We start from the raw sequence: 7,403 nt of genomic DNA, 5'->3' as shown, positions 1-7,403 counted from the left end.
GCTTAGGGAAATCCTGGGGAAGGGGAAAGCCTCTGCTCTCCCATCCTGCAGAGCAGCAGCAGTGCAAGGTGTGAATCTGTGACTCTCTGGCTGAATGCCCATCCCTGGAGGTGTTGAATGAGGCAGGGATGTGGTGCTGAGAGGTAGGGATGTGGTGCTCAGAGGTAGGGATGCAGGGCTGAGAGTCAGGGATGTGGTACTGGGAGGTAGGGATGTGGTCCTGAGCGGCAGGGATGTGGTGCTGAGAGGCAGGGATGTGGTGCTGAGCAGCAGAGATGTGGTGCTGAGAGACAGGGATGTGGTGCTGAGAGGCAGAGATGTGGTGCTGAGAGACAGATGTGGTTCTGAGAGGCAGAGATGTGGTGCTGGGAGGCAGGGATGTGGTGCTGAGCAGCAAGGATGTGGTTCTGAGAGGTAGGGATGTGGTTCTAAGAGGTAGAGATGTGGTGCTGGGAGGTAGGGATGTGGTGCTGGGAGGCAGAGATGCGGTTCTGAGCAGCAGGGATGCGGTTCTGAGCAGCAGGGATGTGGTTCTGAGAGGCAGGGATGCGGTTCTGAGAGGCAGGGATGCGGTTCTGAGCAGCAGGGATGCGGTTCTGAGGGCCATGGTCCAGCACCAGCTTTGGCAGAGTTAGAGAAGGGTTGGACTGGATGAGCTCAAAGAGCTCTCCCAACCAAACGAGTTCTATGATCCACCACCGCCACCATCCCAACCCCCATCTGCAGCGCTCCGGGGCAGAAACCGAGGACGAGAGCACAGCCGCATCCTGCCGCCGTAGCCAGGATACAGGCAGCAGAGATTTACCCCCCCCAGGCACCCTCAGAAAGGGTTAATCCACCCAGCGTGTGCTGGACACTGCACGTTCAGAGCCCTGCAAGGGCCTGGGGAAAGATGATAAATAGCTGGGGACGTCCTCTCCTCTCCACTAACACCAGCAGAGCCCAGCTGGGGAGCAGCATTACCCAACTCCTATCCATCATCTTCAGCTGCCCTTGTCACGTCTTGTAAATCACCGAGCCCGGCCCCAGCCCCAGCTCCGTGTCCCTATCGCAGGCTCGAAGCATCCCGGCCCCAGCTCCGTGTCCCTATCGCAGGCTCGAAGCATCCCGGCCCCAGCTCCGTGTCTCTATCGCGGGCTCGAAGCATCCCAGTCCCATCTCCATGTCCCTACCACGGGCTCGCAGCATCCCGGCCCCAGCTCCGTGTCTCTATCGCGGGCTCGAAGCATCCCGGCCCCAGCTCCGTGTCCCTATCGCAGGCTCAAAGCATCCCGGCCCCAGCTCCGTGTCCCTATCTCAGGCTCGAAGCATCCCGGCCCCAGCTCCGTGTCCCTATCGCAGGCTCAAAGCATCCCAGCCCCATCCCCGTGTCCCTACCACGGGCTCGCAGCATCCCACCCTTCCCAGCCCCATCTCCGTGTCCCTGCCGCGGGCTCGCAGCCTTCCTCCCCTCCCGGCCGCGCAGGGCCGCTCCGGGCGGAGGCGGATCCCATCCCCACGCTCTCCTGTTGCTGTTTATTGCCTTGCGAGCAGCTAAGTTGACCTTTATTTACAGAGCCAGGCACACAGCTCCTCTCTTAGCTCTCCACACTCGGCTGCCCCGGGGCAGTTACTGGATTTCTTCTGGCCCTTGCTTCTTCCCCAGGCTCCAAAAAGATGCAGGCAGGCTGGAGAGTGTCCAGAGAAGGGGCAGGGGAGTAATGGGAGGACTGAAACCCCTCTGCCGTGTGAGGAAAGGCTGAAAGAGCTGGGACAGGGCAGCCTGGAGAAGAGAAGGCTTAGAGGAGACCTTGTGCCTGAGAAGCAGGACATAAAAGGTGGCTACCAGGACATAAAAGGTGGCTACCAGGAGGATGAAGCCTCCCTTTCCACAAGGAATCCCATGGAAAAGAACTGGTGATGAGGAGCAGTTACTGCTGGGCAGATTCCCATTGGAATCCAGATTATTTTCTTTCCCCATGAGCAGAGTTGAATGCTGGAATCACCTCCCAGGGGAAGCAGTGGATTCCCCTGGACTGGTCAGTTTTAAGGCTCAGCTTGCCAGGGTGCTGAGCCAGCTCATTTCAGCTTCACATCACCTGGATCAGATGAGCCTTGAGGTCCCTTCCAACCAGGAGCCAGCAGTGTGCACTTGCAGCCCAGAGAGCCAAGCAGAGCCTGGGCTGCAGCAGCAGCAGTGTGGCCAGCAGGGCCAGGGAGGGGATTCTCCTCCTCTGCTCTGCTCTGCTCAGACCCCACCTGGAGTCCTGCATCCAGCTCTGGAGCCCCTGGGCCAAGAGGGCTGTGGAGATGCTGGAGAGTGTCCAGAGCAGGGCCAGGAGGATGCTCAGAGGCTGCAGCAGCTCTGCTGTGAGCACAGCCTGAAAGAGTTGGGGCTGTGCAGGCTGGAGCAGAGGAGGCTCCCAGGTGACCTTCTTGTGGCCTGCCAGGAGCTGAAGGGGGCTCCAAAGAAGCTGGGGAGGGACTTTTGAGGCTGTGAGGGAGTGGCAGGAGTGGGGGGGATGGAGCAGAGCTGGAGGTGAGGAGAGTGAGGCTGGAGGTGAGGAGGAAGTTGTTGAGCAGGAGAGTGGTAGAGATTGGAATGGGTTGCCCAGGGAGGTGGTTGAGGCCCTATCCCTGGAGGTGTTTGAGGCCAGGCTGGCTGAGGCTGTGGGCAGCCTGCTCTAGGGTAGGGTGTCCCTGGGCATGGCAGGGGGGTTGGAACTGGCTGATCCTTGTGCTCCCTTCCAGCCCTGACTGATTCTATGATTCCATTCTATGAAGTGTCCCTGTCCATGGCAGGGAGGTTGGAACTGGCTGATCCTTGGGGTCCCTTCCAACCCTGATTGATTCTGTGACTCTATGATTCTGTTCTGTGAGGTGTCCCTGTCCATGGCAGGAGGTTTGGAACTGACTGATCCTTGGGGTCCCTTCCAACCCTGACTGATGCTATGAATCTGTTCTATGAAGTGTCCCTGCCCATGGCAGGGAGGTTTGGAACTGGCTGATCCTTGGGGTCCCTTCCAACCCTGACTGATGCTATGAATCTGTTCTATGAGGTGTCCCTGCTCGTGGCAGGGAGGTTGGAACTGGATGGTCTTTAAGATCACTTCCAAGCCAACCCATTCCACAATTCTCTGATCCTACTTTATTGTCCCAGCTCCTGCTGCCTTGTAAAGCTCCTGATGGATAATGCTCATCAGGAAGGGGAGTGCTACCCTCACCTCATCTTCCTCCACATGCTGTGATCCATCTTCTTTATAGCAAGGACCTGGAGCCAGCACCATCTGCGACACCAGAAACACAATTACTGGGGGAGGGGGAGGGTGGGAGAGGGGAGGGAGCCCTTCTCTTTCCAAATTTCATGGAGACCTCTCCAAGCAACCCTAAATTAATCCTCTCCCACCAGGGACCTCATGCAGCACAGCCTCTCTTTAGCTATAATTACAGGCAGGGAATTAGCAAGTCCAATTTTTTTCTCCCCTTCGCTCCCCTAACTTCCACCTCCTCCCCACCCCCACCCCCCCCCCCTCCAAAAAAAAAAACCAACCCAGGGAGAAATTGAAATTGATCTCTGGCTCCAGTGCTGGGCAGCTGTAATTTAATCAGAAAAAGCTTCTCTCTCCTGGTATTTATTTATTTTTTTTAACCCCAAGGTCCTAAATTAAAAAGGCCACTGGCAGGGTGGGGATGGCTGCAGCTGAGCCTTCAGCTGTGCTTTAAAGGGAGCCACAGTGGCTGCCAGAGCTTATTTATTTTGGGGGGGGTGGGGTGTGGGAGCTCACTTGGGCTTTGCCAGCAGGTGGCTTGGCAGTGCCAAGAAGCTGTGCCCCCCCAGCCAGGCATAGGGTTGGTTTGATAACTTGGTGCCCAGGGTTAAGTTGTGCTCCCTATGGAGGCTTTCAGCCAGTGCCTGTCCTCTGCTCTGGGGTTGTGGATTTTGCTGGGGTCCAAGAAAGGCAAATGGCAGAATTGTGATGCCAAAGCTTCATAGAACCACTTTGACCTGATGCTGCTGCTGGGAGGAGGAAGGGGATGAGAAAGAAACTGAAGCCTGGAGGTGGAAGGGGATGAGAAAGAAACTGAAGCCTGGAGGTGGAAGAGGGTGAGAAAGAAACTGAAGCCTGGAGGTGGAAGAGGGTGAGAAAGAAACTGAAGCCTGGAACACTGAGGCCTGGGTGCTAGGTTGGACTGGATGATCTTGGAGGTCTCTTCCAACCTGGTTGATTCTATGATCCTGTGATCCTAACAAACACACCCAGGCCCTTAATTTCCTCTTCAGGCAGCAAGGTCAGGCTGTGCCAGGGCTGAATCTCCTCCCTCTGCCCTCACTGGGTTTGTCAAACTCTGTGTGAAATCACAGAATCACAGCATCGAGCAGGCTGGAAGAGAGCTCCAAGCTCAGCCAGCCCAACCCAGCCCCCAGTCCTGCCCAACCAACCAGACCATGGCACTCAGTGCCCCAGCCAGCCTTGGCACCAACACCTCCAGCCATGGGCACTGCACCACCTCCCTGGGCAGCCCATTCCAGTGCCAATCACTCTCTCTGACAACAACTTCCTAACAACATCCAGCCTGAGCCTCCCCTGGCACAGCATCAGGCTGTGTCCCCTTCTCCTGGCCCTGCCTGCCTGGCAGCAGAGCCCAACCCCACCTGGCTACAGCCTCCCTGCAGGCAGCTGCAGGCAGCAATCAGCTCTGCCCTGAGCCTCCTCTGCTGCAGGCTGCACCCCCCCAGCTCCCTCAGCCTCTCCTCACAGTGCTGTGCTCCAGGCCCCTCCCCAACCTTGCTGCCCTTCTCTGGGCACCTTCCAGCACCTCAACACCTGATTTCCATTTGTTTTTGCATTTCTTCTTCCTGCTAAAGTTCCCTTTCCCTTTCCACTCCTCTTTTCCTGCATGCCTACAGAGCTGTCCCTTTGCCTGGGACCAGGGCAGGAGTTCAGCTCCCTGCCAGGATGCCTGCCCACAGCCCCTCCTAAGCAGGTTTATGGTTTTAACGGGCACTCGAGGCAAAGCCTGCTGAAATCCCCTGGTTTAGAGCCCATGCTGGAGCGGGCAGAGTGTGCTGCCACCCTGCTCTGCCTGTGTCACCTCCAGGGATGTCCCAGCAGGGCAGAAGGCAGGCACAAAACAAGAGGTTATTGTCCTGGCGGCCCAAGCCCCGCAGGCAGCAGCTCCCCAAGGTGGTCAGCAGAGTGTGACGGACGCTGGGAGGCTTTGTCCTCGCCAGTGGCAGAGTGGGGGTGGGTGGTGGTGACAGTCGTGGCAGGAGGTGACATTCCTCGGCACAGCAGGAGCCACGGCGGGAGGCAATTCCGCAGCGTTTTGGGTAAGGGAGAGGGGCTGCAGGCAGCGGCGGCAGCAGATGGGTTGGTCTCTGGCCACGCAGCTGCTGGCCAAAGCAGAGGATGGAGCTGCCAGAGCAATGCGTGGCCCGTGGCACCCGGGGGGGGGGCACGGCTCGGTGGCCGTGACGGTGCCAACTCGCTGGTTGGACTCGGTGACCTCGGAGGGCTTTCCCCAACCCGAACGAGTCAGTGATTCTACGATGGGCTTTTGAGACCCTGGGCTGGCACTTCCCCACCAGCTGCTGCTCGCCTCCGGCAAGCGCCGGCGAACTCCCTCCGCGGGCTCCGCTGCCCCTGCAGGCGCCGCGGTGCCAGCAGCCTGGTGCCAGCAGCCTCCTGCCGGCAGCGCCGCGGCCCCGTAAATCACGGCGCGACCGCAGGTCTGCACCGGCTGCCAGCCCCCCCCCCCCGAGCAGGGGTGGCTTTGTCATCTCCTCGGGTGACACTCAGCGCTGATTTACGAGCGGGCTGGGAGCGGGGCCGTGACACACCGCACACCTCCTCCGGCTGCGGCTGCTGCGGCACCCAGCCCCTACCCCCCCCCCCCTGCTCCGAGCATCTCCTTCCCTGAGCATCACCCAAAGGCAGGAGGCAGTGGGGCTGGATGTGGCCCCGCAGCCAAGAGCTCTGTGCCCACAGCTCTCTCCTGAGCACAAGGTGGGAGCTGCATTCAGATGTGACCCAGCCCTGACCAGGGTGAGGAAGACCAGGGTTAGAGGAGCTTCATCGCGGGTTTAAATCAAAGCCCTCCACTTCCCTTCCACGCTGACTTATTGCACCCTGGTTTTGTGATGGAGATGACCAGGCAGTGAGGGATGAGTGACCTGGGCCGGACCACCAGGCTCGGTGCTCCCAGCCAGAGCCTGGCCAAAGGGTGAAAGATCAGAGCTGTCCTCTGAGCCCTTCCCACCCACCCATTCCCCTCCCCCCGCAACCTGCGTGGATGCTCCTGGGCGTCAGCTGTGATTTAATGTGAGCGGGTTCAGCGGGAGCGCGGGCGGTGCTGGGCTGGCCCTCCCCTCCCTCCCCCTTCTCTCCTGTCATCTGAGTGATGTCCTTAGGGAACAGGTTCCCAGGCGCTGAGGCTCAGGTGCGTACAATCAAGCCCGAGAGGATGCCAGGACGTGGGAGGATGCTGCGACGTACGAGAGGATGCTGCGAGATCAGGGAGGATGCTGTGACATCTGGGAGGGTGCCTTCACATCTGGGAGGATGCTGTGACATCTGAAAGGATGCTATCACATCTGGCAGGATGCCACGGCACCTGGAGGGATGCCATCGCACCCGGAAGGGTGGCACCGCAGCTGGAAGGTTGCCGTCACACCTGGGAGGAAGCTGTGACGTCTGTGTACAAACTTCTCAGCCCAATAACAATAACAAGATAAAGCCTAATCTCGGGGGGGGGGGGGGGGGGGGGGGGGGGGGGGGTGCTCACTGCCTTCTAAGAAGTCCTGAGAGTCTTTCCAGCCCGGTGGGAGCACAAGGGAATGCTGGGGGAGGCAGCAAGCACCGTCCCGGAACGTCCCGGTAGCTCCCGCGGCCCGTCCCGGGAGAGTCACCGAGAGCGGCCGGGGCTGAGCCGCCTCCCGCGGGCTCCGGCATCCCCTGGTGGCAATCGGCGGCTTTGCAAAACGCCGGCAGCAGCAAAAGGCTCTGCGGGAAACGTCCCCTGGCGCTGTCAACCCTCCCGACCCCTTTCGCGGTCTGCCTGCTCCAACGGGACTGCACCGTGCTGCACCTCCAGCCGCACCGACGGCACCGGGAAGAGGCCGACGGGGACCGTGGCACCCCACGGCTCGTCCTTACGCAACAGGCTCAGAGCCTGCAGCCTGTGGCAAGCAGCAGATTAGGGCACAGAGCTCCCCAGATAACTCCCTAAGCCCTAAATCTGCTCCCAGTTCTCTCCCGAGATAAGGCAGAGTGGGAGGGTGGCCCTGGGGTGTCACCGCGGGGTGACACGGGGGTGACACTGTGCTGCCCACACCGTGCTCCTTGCAGCAGCAGGAGCAGAGGGCTCAGCCCTGAGGCAAGGGGTGAGGGCTGGTTCTTGGTGCAGAGCATTGCTGAGGTTCC

Source organism: Pogoniulus pusillus, unplaced genomic scaffold, assembly GCF_015220805.1.
Source record: "Pogoniulus pusillus isolate bPogPus1 unplaced genomic scaffold, bPogPus1.pri scaffold_58_arrow_ctg1, whole genome shotgun sequence".
Lineage (NCBI taxonomy): Eukaryota > Metazoa > Chordata > Aves > Piciformes > Lybiidae > Pogoniulus > Pogoniulus pusillus.
This window is presented reverse-complemented; position numbering follows the sequence as displayed.